This window comes from Cherax quadricarinatus, chromosome 54 (assembly GCF_038502225.1).
Source record: "Cherax quadricarinatus isolate ZL_2023a chromosome 54, ASM3850222v1, whole genome shotgun sequence".
Lineage (NCBI taxonomy): Eukaryota > Metazoa > Arthropoda > Malacostraca > Decapoda > Parastacidae > Cherax > Cherax quadricarinatus.
This window is the reverse complement of record NC_091345.1, coordinates 23,142,338-23,158,474: the sequence shown is the minus strand read 5'-3', so window position 1 is coordinate 23,158,474 and position 16,137 is coordinate 23,142,338. Positions and strand designations below refer to the sequence as shown.

Genomic DNA, 16,137 nt, shown 5'->3' with positions numbered 1-16,137 from the left:
CATGGAAAGCATATAAATCTATCGGGGAAGGAAGGAGGGGTAGGGGTCGTCCTCGAAAGGGTTGGAAAGAGGGGGTAAAGGAGGTTTTGTGGGCTAGGGGCTTGGACTTCCAGCAAGCGTGCATGAGCGTGTTAGATAGGAGTGAATGGAGGCGAATGATACTTGGGACCTGACGATCTGTTGGAGTGTGAGCAGGGTAATATTTAGTGAAGGGATTCAGGGAAACCGGTTATGTTCATATAGTCGGACTTGAGTCCTGGAAATGGGAAGTACAATGCCTGCACTTTAAAGGAGGGGTTTGGGATATTGGCAGTTTGGAGGGATATGTTGTGTATCTTAATACGTATATGCTTCTAAGCTGTTGTATTCTGAGCACCTCTGCAAAAGCAGTGATAATGTGTGAGTGTGGTGAAAGTGTTGAATGATGATGAAAGTATTTTCTTTTTGGGGATTTTCTTTCTTTTTTGGGTCACCCTGCCTCGGTGGGAGACTGCCGACTTGTTGGAGAAAAAAAAAAAAAAAAAAAAAAAAACCTACAAGTCCCTCCCAAGAAGCTTATTGCTAGTAATCCCTTCCTTAAATCTCTTGTTAGAGCAACTGCTCAAGAAGAAATTTCTCACCTAGCTGGTAGTAATAAGTTATCACAAGTTATATACACTGATGGATCTAAACAGGAGTCTTCTGGCAGGGCTGCATCTGCTCTTGTTGCCACCTCCCTAGTTAAGAACGATAATAAATTTGTTGAGTTAGGCATAAGAATTAACAACTGGGCGTCTACACTGCAAACTGAATTGTTTGCAATCCTAATGGCCCTAAAGCTAACCTATGACACTGAGCTTGACTCTATCATCATTACTGATTCTATGTCATCATTGAAGGCTCTTGACTCATATAATGACTCCAACAACATGCTCATTGGAGAAGCCAGGTATAGATACTCAAAAATTAGGGACAAAGGAATTAATGTACAACTGCTATGGATCCCATCACACACTGGATTACTCCTTCATGATAAAGTTGATATGTTAGCCAAGAAGAGTACCCAGAAGGAGAATGTAGAATATAACTTTGGTATAACTGTGTCTAGCATTAGGAATAATATTAGGAGAGAAGTAAATAATGAAAATGATTGTTATAGGAATGCAGTTAGAAGCCTGAGTAGATCTATAACCCACTATGATAACATGAACGTAGATAAGTATGTTTATGGAGCAACTTGCAATGTGAACAGACTGACTGATGTTGTAGTGGCCAGGCTTAGGCTTGGTTACAAGTACTTCTGGCAGTTTGGGAGAGACACAGATGATGATCAAACTAAATGTAAATTATGTGATCAGGCATATGGTCACTCTCTTGAACACTATGTGCTTAATTGTCCACTTACTGAGGAATACAGAGACAGACAGTATAATAACCTATGTGACATGTCAAGATATCTTATTAATGAAAATAAGATACCAGATATACTAAGCAAATTTCCTAAATTTGCTTGCAACAGATAAGTGAACTATAGATATGTAGATATAAATCCATATGCATTCCTGTTAACCCTTTGGGGCCTAGTTCCTAGGCCTTTTGTGTATCCATATGCTCTCGCGCTACCGTCCACAGGATGGATATGGGGTGCACAATAAACTAGCCACTTCGGTGGCAAAATCTAAATCTAAGATGGTTAGCCACCCAGGATAATCCAAGAAAAGCAGTGCATCATCAAGGGACTGTCAGTTTTATTTCCACTGGGGTCCTCAATCTTGTTCCCCAGGATGCAACCCACACCAGTCAACTTACACCCAGGTACCTACTTGCTTGCTAGGTGAACAGGACAACAGATGTAAGGAAACACACCCAATGTTTGCTCCCCTTGCTGGGATCAAACCACAGACACTCAATGTGTGATGCAAGAGCATTGCCTACCCAGCCAGGGGCCACCTTTCAGAGATGGGACACGGCAACAAGGGGGGTCACAAGTCGAAGTTGAAGACTCATCTGAGTCACAGGGATGTTAGGAAGTATTTCTTATGTCACAGAGTTATCAGGAAATGGAACAATTTGGAGAGTGATGTAGCGGAGGCAGGATCCATACATAGCTTTAAGAAAAGATACGATAAAGCCCATGGAGCAGGGAGCGAGTGGACCTGGTAACAACCAGCAAAGAGGCGAAGCCAGAAGCTGTGACTTGACCCCTGCAACCACAAATGGGTAAGAACATGACATTCCCACAACACATCATAGACAACACCACGCATCATACAATGTCACATGGTCACACATCACAATCACAACTAGGTGAGTACTGTCACAGGGTCACACATGACACATTCCCACCATACATCATACACACATTGTCACCCAATGGAAATAAGTCACTTTGTCCGACTTTCCTGGGTTATCCTGATGGATTATCTACACACATGCTACTATGTATGATAATTTATGTAACTGCATTTAGGTGTACCTGTACCTGAATCAACTTACTGACTTACATGACATACACCAACACCATACATCATACAGACATCACAGATCATACACCACCATACATCATACAGACATCGTCACAGGATCATACACCACTATACATCATACAGACATCGTCACAGGATCATACACCACTATACATCTTACAGACATCGTCACAGGATCATACACCACTATACATCTTACAGACATCGTCACAGGATCACATACAACATACACCACCACTATACATCATACAGACATCATCACAGGATCACACACCACCATACATCATACAGACATCACAGGATCACACACAACATACACCATCACCATACATCATACAGACATCATCACAGGATCACACACAACATACACCATCACCATACATCATACAGACATCATCACAGGATCACACACAACATACACCATCACCATACATCGTCACAGGATCATACACCACTATACATCATACAGACATCGTCACAGGATCACATACAACATACACCACCACCATACATCATACTCACATACAAGTCAGCAGGTGGGTTCAGCAGGTGGTGTATAAGAGTAATAAAGGTGGTAATATAACAGCAGCTCAGCTCCTCCCTGCCATCACTCTGACGTCACTCTTACATCATCAACACTTATTTGACCTCAACAATTACAAAAATTATATATATATATATATTTAAATATATATGTATATTTAAATACTTTAAAGCATTAAATAAAGAAAAAATGTAAATAAAAAGAATAAACTTCAAGCTATGTATTTCTCTGTAAAGAAAATAAATCAACTTTCACCTGGCATTAATTAAGTAGGTATTCGCCCATATATGGTTAAGTAAATAAGCAAATAAGTAAAGGTAAAAATAAGTAAGTAAAATAAATAAGTAGAATTAGTAAATAAAGTAAATCTCAGTCACAGCTCCTGGTCCTGCCTTCTAGCTTTCCACTACTAAGTTCACTCTCTGTTGGCTTTGAGAGCTTTATCGTGCCTCTTCTTAAAGCTATGTATAGATCCTGCCTCTACCACTCCACTACCCAGGTCCTTCTGCTTCCTGACTATTCTAAGGCTGAAGAAATACTTCCTGACATCCCTGTTACTCGTCCATGTTGTCAACTTCAACTGTGGTCTCGTGTTCTCGTTCACTCTTATCTATTCCTCTCAACATTCTATGTATTATTGTTTTCTTCTTCTCTAATGTCTTCAGATTTAGTTCCCTTAACCTGTGGCAGGTGGCTGGTTTGGGTGGCATCCTGGAGTTTACCTGGAGAGAGTTCCGGGGGTCAACGCCCCCGCGGCCCGGTCTGTGACCAGGCCTCCTGGTGGATCAGAGCCTGATCAACCAGGCTGTTGCTGCTGGCTGCACGCAAACCAACGTACGAGCCACAGCCCGGCTGATCCGGAACCGACTTTAGGTGCTACATCAAGAACTGCAAGAAGCCCCTATCACGAGCCTTTTCCATCCTATGGAGAGGGAGCATGGACACGGGGGTCGTCCCACAGTTACTAAAAACAACAGACATAGCCCCACTCCACAAAGGGGGCAGTAAAGCAACAGCAAATAACTACAGACCGATAGCACTAACATCCCATATCATAAAAATCTTTGAAAGGGTCCTAAGAAGCAAGATCACCACCCATCTAGAAACCCATCATTTACACAACCCAGGGCAACATGGGTTTAGAACAGGTCGCTCCTGTCTGTCTCAACTATTGGATCACTACGACAAGGTCCTAAATGCACTAGAAGACAAAAAGAATGCAGATGTAATATATACAGACTTTGCAAAAGCCTTCGACAAGTGTGACCATGGCGTAATAGCGCACAAAATGCGTGCTAAAAGAATAACAGGAAAAGTCGGTCGATGGATCTATAATTTCCTCACTAACAGAACACAGAGAGTAGTCGTCAACAGAGTAAAGTCCGAGGGAGCTACGGTGAAAAGCTCTGTTCCACAAGGCACAGTACTCGCTCCCATCTTGTTCCTCATCCTCATATCCGACATAGACAAGGATGTCAGCCACAGCACCGTGTCTTCCTTTGCAGATGACACCCGAATCTGCATGACAGTGTCTTCCATTGCAGACACTGCAAGGCTCCAGGCAGACATCAACCGAATCTTTCAGTGGGCTGCAGAAAACAATATGAAGTTCAACGATGAGAAATTTCAATTACTCAGATATGGTAAACACGAGGAAATTAAATCTTCATCAGAGTACAAAACAAATTTTGGCCACAAAATAGAGAGAAACACCAACGTCAAAGACCTGGGAGTGATCATGTCGGAGGATCTCACCTTCAAGGACCATAACATTGTATCAATCGCATCTGCTAGAAAAATGACAGGATGGATAATGAGAACCTTCAAAACTAGGGAGGCCAAGCCCATGATGACACTCTTCAGGTCACTTGTTCTATCTAGGCTGGAATATTGCTGCACACTAACAGCACCTTTCAAGGCAGGTGAAATTGCTGACCTAGAAAATGTGCAGAGAACCTTCATGGCACGCATAACGGAGATAAAACACCTCAATTACTGGGAGCGCTTGAGGTTCCTAAACCTGTATTCCCTGGAACGCAGGTGGGAGAGATACATGATTATATACACCTGGAAAATCCTAGAGGGACTAGTACCGAACGTGCACACGAAAATCACTCACTACGAAAGCAAAAGACTTGGCAGACGATGCAACATCCCCCAATGAAAAGCAGGGGTGTCACTAGCACGTTAAGAGACCATACAATAAATGTCAGGGGCCCAAGACTGTTCAACTGCCTCCCAGCATACATAAGGGGGATTACCAACAGACCCCTGGCATTCTTCAAGCTGGCACTGGACAAGCACCTAAAGTCGGTTCCTGACCAGCCGGGCTGTGGCTCGTACGTTGGTTTGCGTGCAGCCAGCAGCAACAGCCTGGTTGATCAGGCTCTGATCCACCAGGAGGCCTGGTCACAGACCGGGCCGCGGGGGCGTTGACCCCCGGAACTCTCTTCAGGTAAACTCCAGGTAAACTCCAGGCCTCATTTCATAATAGGAAGTGTCGTAACTGTTCCTGGTGGAGAGTGAGGGAACGTGATTTATGGGACCACCGTAATAGAGTGGTAAAATGAGTGAATAAGGGTAGGACCGGGTGACTGGCGCATCGCCATCGACTGTGTCCCGGGGAAAATTACCCTTGGTTTAATCATCACTCATCGGTCTCAGATCTTAATGGAGTGATCTCTAATGTGTATAATAATTATGAGACATTAAATCGTCTTGTAAACTGTAATGTAATTAATGATAATAACTCTAAGTTAAGAGAATGTGCGAAGTGAAATAAGTCGCCTTGCTCCGAGTGAACACGCTAGACCACGTTGTTCCCGTCACGAGGAAAGTGAAGTTCATGGAGTCACGACTTCTAAACCGGGACAAACCGACGGATACCTCGTCCTGCTGGAATAAGAACCGTGTCGGTGTAGCAGGACATCGAAATGAGATGGTGAATGGAGGAAATAAGGAGTATCAATCACCCACAGTTAAGTAACTCTTCTAGTTATAGCAGACTGATACTGGCCAGTTAGGTATGTTGTAATTGGATAGGTTATGAGTGATCCAGCTACATCAAGTGACCACCAGAGAATATCTGGTAAGTGGTGAGATTATGTACAAGTGTTTTTCCTTGATGGATAAATCCATGTGTAACCTACCCCCCCCTCCCCCTTCATTCAGTTACACTAATATAATCTATACAGTCCACAATTAATTAGTAGCACCGTACTTGTGGGTGCTACCCAATCCATACTGGTCTCGGATAGATATGGATAAGTTTGTGAGGTCGAAGGAACCACCTGCCGTGACCAGGAGTGGTTAAGTTTTCTCACATATCTACACGGGGTGACTACGGTAAACAATATGGTTTTCTCCCAATGAGTTTACTTGTATGCATGTAATGTTGAGGTACATAAAGGTAATCAGCCCTAAGAAATTTTCCATAAAAGCCTTTGACAAGTGTGACCATGGTGTAATAGCGTACACAATGCGTGCTAGAGGAATAATAGGAAAAGTTGGTAGATGGATCTATAATTTCCTGACAAATAGAACACAAAGAGTAATAGTAAACAGAGTAATGTCTGAGGCGGCTACGGTGAGAAGCTTTGTTCCACAAGGCACAGTACTCGCTCCCATCCTGTTCCTCATCCTTATTTATGACATAGACAGTAATGTAAGCCACAGCACTGTGTCTTCCTTTACAGATGACACCCAAATTTGCACGACAGTGTCCTCCATTGAAGACACTGCAAGACTCCAGGCGGACATCAACCAAATCTTTAAATGGGCCACAGAAAATAATATGAAGTTCAATGATGAGAAATTTCAATTTCTCCGATATGGAAAACGTGAGAAAATTGAAACTATACGGAGTATAAAACAAATTCCAAGCACACAATAGAGCGAAAAACTAATGTAAAAGATCTGGGAGTGTATCAATCGCATCTGCTAAAAAAAATGACAGGATGGATAATGAGAACCTTCAAAACTAGAGATGCCAAGCCCATGATGACACTCTTCAGGTCGCTTGTTCTATCTAGACTGGAATATTGCTGCACACTAACAGCACCTTTCAAGGCAGGTGAAATTGATGACATAGAAAGTGTACAGAGAACCTTCACGACACACATAACAGAGATAAAACACCTCAATAACTGGGAACTCTTGAAGTTCCTGAACCTGTACTCCACAGAACGCAAGAGGAAGAAATACATGATTATATACACTTGGAAAATCCTAGAGGGATTAGTACCAAACTTGCACACGAAAATCATTCCCTATGAAAGCAAAAGACTCGGCAGACGATGCAACATCCCCCCAAAGAAAGCAGGGGTGTCACTAGCACGATGAGAGACAGCACAATAAGTGTCAGGGGCCCAAGACTGTTCAACTGCCTTCCAGAATACATAAGATGGATTACCAATAGGTCCCTGGCTGTCTTCAAGAAGGCACTGGACAGGCACCTACAGTCAGTACCTGACCAGCCGGGCTGTGGTTCGTACGTCGGGTTATAAGTAAGTAAGTTTATTCAGGTATACACAAATACAGTTACATAGAATTATCATACATAGCAGCATATGTGTAGAGAACCTAGGATAACCCAAAAAAGTCAGACAGAGTGACTTATTTCCATTCGGGTCCTTTTACCTTATTATTATAATATAAAGGTTATAATATTTTCTTATTATTCTACAATGAAGATAACATCTTATTATCATACGAAAAAGACTATCTACTACACCAAGGTCATTAAGACTATCTACAATACGAGGGTCATTACTAGGAATAAGGTAAAATTTACACGTATGTTAGCTAAAAAATAGAAAATCATTCCCCTCCCTTTCTGTAGCTACATTCATCAGACACCTTTTGGCACTCTTCTTGAACTGGTTCATGCTATGACTGGCTTTGGCATGTGCGGGCAGTCTGTTCCATTCCTTTATTGCTGTACAATAAAAGGTGTTTGACGCCTGGCCACTGACTGTGGGTACTACAAAGTTGTGCTCTCTCCCCCTAGTACTATGATTGCTTTGGTTCCCAACCTTGACAAAATTGACAGCAAGATATTCTGGACATTGTTTGTGAGCAATTTTATAAACATGATTTAGCTTCAGTTGTTTTACTCTTGTCTTCAACATTCAGCATATCCAACTGCTGTAATTCATCCTGGCCTACATGTTCTCTTGGTTCCAGCCCCAGGATGAATCTTACGATTTTGTTCTGGGTGATTTGCAGTCTAGCTTTCAGTTTTTTTGTCAAGGCAGAGTACCAAGAAGAGCAAGCGTAATCCATATGGCATTGTATAAGGGCTAGACATAGGGTCCTGCGAGCCTCAGTAGGTAGACACTGTGCTTGTCTATACAGGAACTTCACTCTAGAATTCGCTTTCTTTACTACACTGTTCACTATCAATTCTCCTGACATGCATGGGTCAAAGGGGATTCCCAAATATTTTACTGATGAAACCAAAGTGATGGGCTCCCCATTACATTGAACATTAAAATTATTTACCCTTCTCAGTTTATGTTTCGTGCCAAAGAGAATGGCTTCAGGGGGCAGTAGGGCAAAATCTGTAACTCAGTTGTTTACTGTCCGATTTTCTTCAGTTTTGGTACACAAGACAAAGTCGTTTCACTCTTTCTTGAAAATATTTATCAAAAATATACCTCAAACAACAACTGAGAAATGACTGATTTACTGAAAATGCCCTTGTGGCCAAACTTTCTCTTATATGGGACTACGTAGGGCTGTTTGGACACTTGGTGCCGAGAGAACAATGCTTATACTAATATTCGTTGAGCCCTTTCCTCTAAATAAACTTATCTTTATTTCACAAAAAAATAAAGTTTGTTAGTTCCTGGAATATTGCAAAAAAATCTGCCCTTTATTCCCACATAACTCCCAAAGTATTTGGAATATTTCCAAAATTTGCTCAACGAAAAATAGAGAAATCATTATTCTACAACTTTTGTGAGTATTATATTCCATTTAATTCAGTAATAAAGCGAGAAGCTTGGACATTAGGTGAATAAGTTACTTCCGAGATATCGGCCGAGAGCGCCGGCCGGCCCCCGTCTCAAAAAAAAAAAAAAAAAAAAAAAAAATTTCGCGAAAATCGCGTTTGTTTGGGTGTATTTCTTAGTAAACTGATGTTCTAGTGCAGTTATCCTCTTCAAAACACCGTTTTCTCTTACTCAGAGACTAAAGAATGGGACATGGACTCAATATTTATCGAAATATTCCCGATAATCTTTCGTCATATTATGGCCTATTTTATTCAGCCTAGAGTATATAACATGTTTGTATGTTATTTAGAGTGTTTATTATATCATATTAGATCAATTCTGAAAGACAAATAAGCCGTAGAGTTGATATATGAGCGTAATAATGGGTGATTCCTGGCTGGCACCTCAGGCGCTGGAACACTGCTGAGCGTTCCCATCTGGTTCCCGGTAATCACTAAGTCTGCGGATAAGTCCCGCCTACTGTTTTATGATGCCAAATAGTCACTTATTATATTAGAAAGAATAATGCAAGAAAAGGCGATAAAAAACAAGAAAATAACTCCAAAAAATATATAGGCCGTGAGCAGACTCGGTACCAACATCGCCGTCACCATACCTGATATAAATGACTATAATTTCTTGTAGAAACGTCGTAGAACATTCATTCTGGTACCATTGTGTTGCCAAAGAGTTGAGCTATTTTTCAGTATATATAACTCAATTTCCATATTTTTTCGATTTTTCGGTGAGCGCGCGCGGAAATTTCCCCTACTGCCCCCTTCAGTTTTCCCTAGGTGTAATGATAGTTTGTTGTCTACTAACCATTTGCTGCAGGACTCCAGTTCCAGTGTTAAAACATTAGCAATATCTTGTGGGTCTTTACCTGACACTAACAGAGCACTGTCATCTGCGTACAGTAGGAGTTTGCACTTGACACTGATAGGCATATCATTGACATAACATAAGAATAATAAGGGACCCAGAATACTACCTTGGGGAACTCCACATGTTATCGGCAGGGGTTCTGATTCTGTTTTGTTGATTTTGACTATTTGTCTCCTGTTGCTAAGGTAGGACTTAAACCAGTCTACAGAACCTATACCGATAGCTTGAAGTTTCTTACATAATATATTGTGGTTGACAGTATCGAAGGCCTTTTGCAGGTCTAAGGTTACCATACCTACGAGGTTCCCCTTTGACATTTCAGGGTTGCATGCGGCCAACAGGAACAGCCTGGCTGATCAGCCCCTGATCCACCATGAGGCCTGGTCACAGACCGGGCCGCGGGGGCGTTGACCCCCGAAACCCTCTCCAGGTATATTCCAGGTATAATGATCTAATATAAGCAAGATAAATCATTTTTCACAATTTTAACATTAGCACCTGAGGAAATTATTTAATTTCCGAAGCTATAGTGCCTAATAAGTGTTTAATGTGTTGATTTGGGTCAAAATGTATTTGAAAATGGAATGGAACCAGCTTGATTCCCGCTGCGCCTGTGCGGATGTGCGGGGGTATAGGTCGACATAGGGCATGGAAGAAGCGGGAGTGTTTTGAATTGGGTTAAGAGGCTGTGAAAACATGGGACCAGGAAATTGGCGTTCATGGCGGCCTAAGGATAAATATAGGCCTCACTTCATAATAGGAAGTGTCGTGACTGTCCCTGGTGAAGAGTGAGGGAACGTGATAGACGGCACTGCTGTAATTAAGTGGTAAAATTAGTGAATAATGGTTGGACCGGGGGTGACGGGTGCGCCGCCATGGAATGTGTCCAGGGAAAATTACCCGTGAGTTAATCCTCACTCATCGGTCCCAGATCTTAATGGAGTGACCTCTAATGTGTATAATAATTATGAGACATTAAATCGTCTTGTGAATTGTAATGTAATTAATGATAATAACACTAAGTTAAGAGAATGCGTGAAGTGAAATAAGTCACCTTGCTCCGAGTGAACACGTTAGACTGCGTTGTTCCCGTCCCGAGGATAGTGAAGTTTTATGGAGTCACAACTTCTAAACCGGGACAAACCGACGGATACCTCGTCCTGCTGGAATAGAACCGTGTCGGTGTAGCAGGACATCGAAATGAGATGGTGAATGGAGGAAATAAGGAGCATCAATCACCCACAGTTAAGTAACCTTTCTAGTTATAGCAGACTGATACTGGCCAGTTAGGTATGTTGTAATTGGATAGGTTATGAGTGATCCAGCTACATCAAGTGACCACAAGAGAATATCTGGTAAGTGGTGAGATTATGTACAAGTGTTTTTTCTTGATGGATATATCCATGTGTAACCTCCCCCCCCCTTCATTCAGTTACACTAATATAATCTATACAGTCCACAATTAATTAGTAGCGCCGTACTTGTGGGTGCTATCCAATCTATACTGGTCTCGGATAGATATGGATAAGATTGTGAGGTCGAAGGCCCACCTGCAGTGACCAGGGGTGATGAAGTTTTCTCACATGTCTACACGGGGTGACTACGGTAAACAATATAGTGTTGTCTCCCAATGAGATTATTTGTATGCAAATAATGTTGAGGTACATACAGGTAACACCCTAAAAAAATTTCCATAGCACCATTCCTTGGATGAAAACCTGCCACAACTCTAACTGCTCTCAGTCTTTCTTTGTATTGGCGACAAAGTCTCGTTACAACAGGTCCAAGTAGCGGGGCCTCTAAGCCTAGATACTTGTATCTGCTTACATATTCTAGAAGAGACCCATCATGCAACTGGATCTGGCGAACTGTGCCTCTCTGTCGAGGAGGACGCCTGTTGAGTATCTTTGTTTTATCAGTAGAGATTATCAACCCCAGGTCCTGACACGAGGCTAGTATATGGTTAAGAATGTTTTGGGTGTTGGAGAATCCGGTGGTGTGAATCATTATATCATCAGCAAAACTAATCATATAATGATGGGGCTGGCTAGGCATATCCTTAAGTAAGGCATTAATTAGAATATTGAATAGTGTGGGACTGAGCACACCTCCCTGTGGGGTTCCTAATTCAAAGTCTTTAGTTACACTTCTATGTCCCTGGAACAACACAGACGACTTTCTGTTGGACAGGTAGCCTTCGATCCAGCGGAGAAGCCATCCTCCAACATCCATTCTGGCAAGTTCACTAATGATTACATGTTGGTTGGCTACATCAAAATCAGATTTAAGGTCAAGGAAGGTAGTGTATGAGCTGTCAGTGTGAAGAGTGAGAAAGGTGGTTATGCAATGATGCACGCTCCTTCCATGCATGAAACCATGCAACCGGGGAGACAAAAATTTTTTAATTTTGTGCGTGAGACGATTAAGAAGCGTCGTCTTGAATATTTTACACAAGCAGCTAGTAAGAGATTGGTGACTATAATGCAAGACACAAAAGTATTGGAAACTCCCAGTTTGGTAATCGTAATGGTAACCAACTGTTGTCACTCTTAAACAGTCATGATAATGAGCAAATTGTAGGTGATCTTGAACCCACACATATCTATGGAGGCATCCTTGATCTGTGTCTTAGTTTCAACATTACTCCTGCCAGCTGTGAGTCTTCCATTGTAACAGATATATCATCAGATCATTACCCAAAGCTAACCTCTCTAGATATTGGTAATACTATCCTTCCTGGTGGGATATTCAAACGGAAACGTTTTAATGTTCCCCCTGATCAACATGATGACTTTGTTGCACATGTGACTGACTGGTATAATTCCTATGAGTGTACCTCTGTCGAGACTTTTAACAATGACCTTGTGAGCAGTATTCAGAACTTCTTAGAGCCGCCTCTGAAACCTCCTACTACTCTAAATCCAAATGACTTCCATAATAATCATAAGTCTTATAAAAACCATACCTATTACAATGATCCTAAACTTCGAACATTGAAACGTACTGCTCGCAGACTAGGCCTAGCCTATAGAAACCATCGTACCCCTGAAATGCTGAGCCTCTTTCAAACTGCTCTTGCTGCTGCCAGAGAGCGTATGACAGAGCTGCGGCAAACAGACTGTGAACAATTTGTCAATGGTCTCTATGCTCACAATCCACTTAGCCGGGCATGGAGGGACAAAAATACAATTAAGGGTAACAGAACTGGGCAGATCGCGCACCCTCATCCCTTACATAGGGCGAATGAGTTAGTCAGTGCTTGGGCTGCTACATCCAGCTATGACAATCTTCCCAGTGTCACACAGGCGAAATTAGTCAGTGACCCGTGTTTCACGGGTCACTGACTACCTACATCATTATCATAAAAAGTCAGGTGGTGTTGTTGGGTGGCAATGAGGTGTAGTCACGTCCTTATATGCCTTCCTGTTAACCTTTTATTTTTATGCTTCCTTGATAATGTGAGAAGTCACGAAAGCGATTGGAATTTCGCTAATTTTTCACAGTGGTTGTTCGCCACAGGGCGACCAGCTTCCTCTTTCAGAGACTCAGTGTTGCGATCCAGAGAGGAAATGCCTGCAGCATTCTGGACACAGCCCACCGCCGGGGAGCTGGACGAAGTATTCGAGATGTAGCTCTGAGTTACCTATGTTGTTTTACTTTCTATTGTATTTTTGTGAATGTTTGGCCAATGTATTTTGTCTTTAAATAAAACATACTTGAAATATAGGGGGTGATAGGAGAAAATTCTCAAACAACTTCAGGAAGAGCCTTGAGTTTTCCCTGAAACGAGTTTAATCTTTTCTCTGAGGATGAGGGTCCCTAGGACAGTTATAGAGGTGGTACCTCCCTATATTATATATATATATATATATATATATATATATATATATATATATATATATATATATATATATATATATATATATATATATATATATATATATATATATATATATATATATCAAGGTGCCTGAGCCCGAGCTTGCAGCTCACAAGCCTGTCCTTCCCATTAGGCCCCTTGGGGCGGGGATGGCAGACCAGAGAGGCCTAGCTTGTGGCTAGGCCTGGGGACAGTTGGTCCCAAAGATGAGGAGGTACTTGTGCCTCCTCCCATGGGAGACTTAGGTCTCAGACACTCCCTAAAGAGGGAGCCAAGGCCGGGCCACCATTTGGAAAAGGCTCGGGCCGGGAGAATACCTGTGAATCTTTAATAATAATAATAATAATAATATATATATATATATATATATATATATATATATATATATATATATATATATATATATATATATATATATATATATATATATATATATATATATATATATATATATACATATATATATATATATATATATATATATATATATATATATATATATATATATATATATATATATATGTATATATATATATGTCGGAGGATCTCACCTTCAAGGACCATAACATTGTATCAATCGCATCTGCTAGAAAAATGACAGGATGGATAATGAGAACCTTCAAAACTAGGGAGGCCAAGCCCATGATGACACTCTTCAGGTCACTTGTTCTATCTAGGCTGGAATATTGCTGCACTCTAACAGCACCTTTCAAGGCAGGTGAAATTGCCGACCTAGAAAATGTACAGAGAACTTTCACGGCCCGCATAACGGAGATAAAACACCTCAATTACTGGGAGCGCTTGAGGTTTCTAAACTTGTATTCCCTGGAACGCAGGAGGGAGAGATACATGATTATATACACCTGGAAAATCCTAGAGGGACTAGTACCGAACTTGCACACGAAAATCACTCACTACGAAAGCAAAAGACTTGGCAGACGATGCACCATCCCCCCAATGAAAAGCAGGGGTGTCACTAGCACGTTAAGAGACCATACAATAAGTGTCAGGGGCCCGAGACTGTTCAACTGCCTCCCAGCACACATAAGGGGGATTACCAACAGACCCCTGGCAGTCTTCAAGCTGGCACTGGACAAGCACCTAAAGTCAGTTCCTGATCAGCCGGGCTGTGGCTCGTACGTTGGTTTGCGTGCAGCCAGCAGCAACAGCCTGGTTGATCAGGGGCTGATCCACCAGGAGGCCTGGTCACAGACCTGGCCGCGGGGACGTTGACCCCCGAAACTCTCTCCAGGTAAACTCCAGGTATATATATATATATATATATATATATATATATATCTATATATATATATCTATATATATATATATTTATATATATATATATATATATGTATGTATGTATGTATGTATATATAAAAGGTGACATTTTATTATGCATTTTTAACCTTTATTGAAAGACTCAAAATGAGTTAATGTAATATACAGTAAGATCTATATTATCAAAAATTTAATATCTTTCAACGCATACATAACATTTATTTTTAAATGTTCATAGAAATGTCTTTAAACAAGCTAAGAAGGAATTAGAGAAAGCTAGACTATCAGCAGTAAATATCATGCAGGAGGAGCCACACGTCTATAGTACATACAAGATAATGAGCGGACTCTTGGTTGATTAGACATAAGAATTAACAACTGGACATCTACACTGCAAACTAAATTGTTTACAGTCCTAATGGCGCTAAAGCTAACTTATGACACTGAGCTTGACTCTATCATCATTACTGATTCTATGTCATCATCGAAGGCTCTTGACTCATATAATGACTCCAACAAAATGCTCATTGGAGAAGCCAGGTATAGTTATTCAAAAATTAGGGACAAAGGAATTAATGTACAATTGCTATGGATCCCATCACACATTGGATTACTCCTTCATGATAAAGTTGATATGTTAGCCAAGAAGAGTATCCAGAAGGAGAACGTAGAATATAACTTTGGTATAACTGTGTCTAGCATTAGGAATAATATTAGGAGAGAAGTAAATAATGAAAATGATTGTTATAGGAATGCAGTTAGAAGTCTGAGTATATTTATAACCCACTATAATAATATGAACGTAAATTAGTATGTTTATGGAGCAACTTGCAACGTGAACAAACTGACTGATGTTGTAGTGGCCAGGCTGAGGCTTGGTCACAAGTACTGAGTGATGTTGTAGTGGCCAGGCTGAGGCTTGGTCACAAGTACTGAGTGATGTTGTAGTGGCCAGGCTGAGGCTTGGTCACAAGTACTGAGTGATGTTGTAGTGGCCAGGCTGAGGCTTGGTTACAAGTACTGACTGATGTTGTAGTAGCCAGGCTTAGGCTTGGTTACAAGTACTGACTGATGTTGTAGTAGCCAGGC

The 16,137-nt window shown here is 41.3% G+C and overlaps 1 protein-coding gene across 1 annotated transcript in view; it reads right to left on the bottom strand.

Annotated features, from left to right (window-relative positions):
- Positions 1 to 3,115, bottom strand: part of LOC128699230 (transmembrane protein 245) — a gene marked incomplete in the record, with an annotated part of 140,942 nt that extends 137,827 nt beyond the window's left edge. The window contains 1 exon segment of the mRNA XM_070096746.1: positions 2,988 to 3,115.
- Positions 3,116 to 16,137: the final 13,022 nt, after the last annotated feature.